Raw genomic sequence first — 3,621 nt, 5'->3', positions numbered from 1 at the left:
GCCTGAATGAAAACAACCAATCGGAGCCGAGAAAAATAGAAAAACTCTTTGGGTTAGAGGCTTATAGATAGTTGATTGTTGAGTCTCATTCCCAGCATTGATATTTGACGACCTGGGAAAGACCTATCTTTCTCGTCTGATTGATTGCTTAATTCAGACCCAGAGGAACCAGATTTTTTCACAACTGTCTCATGTACTACTGTCAGGATATAGTGAAAGTTTCAGTAAAAATAAAAAAAATTTTAATAAAAAGTTACCTACTGCAGCTTTAACACAGCCCAGTAAATTGTGCCTTGAAGACCAAAGGTTTAGGACCCCAAGTCCCAGACTGCTATCCCTGTGATGACAATGTCCTCTCTTGTTTTTGTTGGTTGCTCCCTGCAGCTCCCCTTCACAGTGACTTTACGGCTGTAGCCCACAATCCGGCCCTAATTAGCGTATCTGAGAGACATCATGTGAGGCCCTGCACACGCAGTAGGCTATTTCCTGTTTGCAAGGCAGCCATATTTTTTTCTGGCACAGCACAGTGTTGAATGTAAAGCTGAATAAGGCACGGGGGTCGCAGTGCCCCAGATGAGAGTTTGATGGTGTATTTTATAATGCTGGTGGTGGGTTTTTAATGGGCACGGTTGTTCTTTGTCTTGTTTTCTGTGACAAATCATTCATGGCACAATCAGAGAATGGCATCTCAGTGGCTCAAAGCTGTTTGTGTTTGTGGCTATTTGACATTCATTTACAACATTAAAAATTATTTGATATCTGTTTGCCTACTTTTTCTTTATCAAGCTGTGTGAGAATCTGACATTTAAGGTTTTATTTCTACTTAGTAAACACTACATGTGACAGATGGACGTACACACACCCAAGCTAATATGAAGGATTTAAAAAATAAATACATTATATATTTTGGGATCAGGCTTTAGTTTTTCACCCAAATTAACCTGGACATTGTTATGAGTTCAGTCTTATGTCACTCAGCTCCACCAGCTTTCATTATTGATTCCATCAATGGGGCTCTAAATTCTATGTTTGGATGTTATCATAGCTGCAAAAGCATCATACGCATCACACTCAGGTTTCATTGGTCACAAAAATATCTGCACATGGCACAGAGCAGGAAAATAGTTCCATATTGCTTATTTGTCTTTAATACAAGTATATCTGAAAGTAAAGTATGTCATGTCACATTCACTCTAACTAATCACTAATTGATTCTTTGTATTAATGCTGCACAACTTCTTTTTTTTTTTTTGTCATATTTGCTGAAACTTTCCCCATATCTTGACAGTAGAACATAAGACAGATAATCTGTGAAAAAATCAGGCTCCAATAAAACAACCAACGAGAGCCAAGAAAGATATTAAGATGCTTTGGGTTGGAGGTTTGAAGACAGTTTATTGTTTTTTGGGGGGTTTTATATATTTTGGGTTTTTTCTTCCTTTATTAGATATAACAGCTAGAGATAGACAGGAAAGAGGGGATGACACACACCAAGGGGCCACTGATAGGATTCAAACCTGTGGCCGCTGCAGCAAGGACTCAGCCCTTGTACATGGGGCACCAGCTCTACCAGGTGAACTATCTGGGTGCCCAAAGGTAGATGATTGTTGAGTCTCATTCCCAGCATTTATAGAACCTGGGAATGACAATCAACTATCTTCAAGCCTCCAACCAAGTGTCTTTATATCTCTCTCAGCTCTGATTGGTTGTTTTTGTCCAGGCTCAGTGGATTCTTCCAAATAGCATTAGGAGCACTAGGAGGAGCCAGAAGAACCTGATTTTTTCACAGATTATCTGTATCATGTTCTACTGTCAGGATAAAGTGAAAGTTTCAGGAGATATGACAAAAGGTTATTTACTGCAGCTTTAATAAATTAAAATTATTTCTGAGAATAACAGTTTTTTAAAAAGGAAGCTTTTTTTTCCAAACAAGGTAGGTCACATGTAGCCATCTTAAACAAATTGAGATTAAATTGAAAGTGTTGTAACACTGAGTTCAAATGTGAGTATGTTGATGAGATTGCTGGTGTTAAATTTTGTGTGGAATGATCTTTGTATTTCCATTATGGTTCATTCTGTTAAGTAATTGCTACACCCAGAAGCTCTTTGGCCTATGCTCTCACACTTCTTGTTTCAGGCTTTCCACAAGATTCCTGAAACCGGCTGCAGGGATTTGCTCCCATTCAGAGCACTATAGTGAGGTCCAACACTGATGTCGGGTGAAAAGGCCTGACCTACAGTTTTAGTCGGTTAGCTCACACCATAAAAAACAACCCCATACCAAAAGTGTGAAGATACCCTGTTCACATAATATTTGGCAATACAGTGTGTTTTTTAAGTACATGCAAAACTTGGGTTTTGGGTTATTGTAAACATTTTGGGATAATGTAAGTAAACAACTTTAAATATATACTACAGGTGTAGTGTTTATAGACATTTTAATGTGAAAATGTTATATATTATAGCTTTAAAGTACAGCTGAGGCTAATAGTGTCTGAAACAGTGTCTCAATGAGCCAGTACTCTTAGTATTAGAGAGTAAAGTACTGATTTCCACATGAGTACCCCTAATTCTTACTGCGAACCGTCACCTTCTGGTGAATCAAGCACCCCTAAACACCCACGTAAGATAGTTTTTGTTTCCCATTCCGGGAAGATGCACACTCCTCTGTCTCTTATTGGCTAGTGTTCATTGTATTCATTGGTTTGGTTGGTTAGGTTCAGAGCTATATAGATAAGGTCAAGATTAGAAAAATATGTTGGGGCCAGAGCCGATCAGAGGCAGAGTAGTAGCAGAGTAGGGTTGGTAATTATCACCCCCTTAGCTAGCTTAACACTGAGAAAACAGCTCTGAAATTTTTTTTTTTTTTTTAAGTATTGGTTAGGGGTATTATGTGGTTAGGGTTGTGTGAATTACTGGCACCTCTTTTGGTCCATTTCTATCAGAAAATGTAACCTTCAGGTTGCTTTTATGTGCCCGTCCTCTGTCTGTCTGCAAAACATTCTTATTCTCACCACTTCAGATAACTGTCAGCTGACACAAGTTATCCAACAGTCCTGTATAGTACAACCTCCAAGTCTGTAGTGAATTACAAATCCATTATTCAAGCAGGTTAGATACATATCGAACTGATTTAATCAAATGGATTACATAAGGCCACATGATGCTTCATTTTACACTGAAGACCAATTTTACATTTTATGCTCTCACTCTTCTAACTATTCAAACATAGTGACTCCAAATTCCAAAAACAGTCTGTGTGTTTTCTTCATCTAGATGAAATTAAAACCATTATTGAATGAAGCGCTCTCTGTAATGATACTGTGTATACGCAGTGTGTTATCTGTGCTGCACTTTAGCTAAATTTGGAAACAGACTACTAAATTATTACGAACTCTGAGGCTCATGAAAGCCAGTCGATGTCAAACATTTTTTAGGTTGTTGTGAAGGAGATGATGCAACAATGAGCAGCTTTGCTTTCCACCAATCAAAAGTCCTTCACAGCCCCCACCCCCCCTCTCCCTCCCAAACAACACAGAAGGGCACAGCTGGTACGGAGCAGGCATGCCGCAGACTGGCATGGATATTGTGTGTGTGTATGTGTGTGTGTGAGAGAAAGAG

The sequence above is a fragment of the Morone saxatilis genome, unplaced genomic scaffold, assembly GCF_004916995.1.
Source record: "Morone saxatilis isolate NCDOM2014 unplaced genomic scaffold, NCSU_SB_2.0 Contig14, whole genome shotgun sequence".
Classification (NCBI taxonomy): Eukaryota; Metazoa; Chordata; class Actinopteri; family Moronidae; genus Morone; species Morone saxatilis.
Note: the sequence above shows the minus strand (reverse complement) of the source record.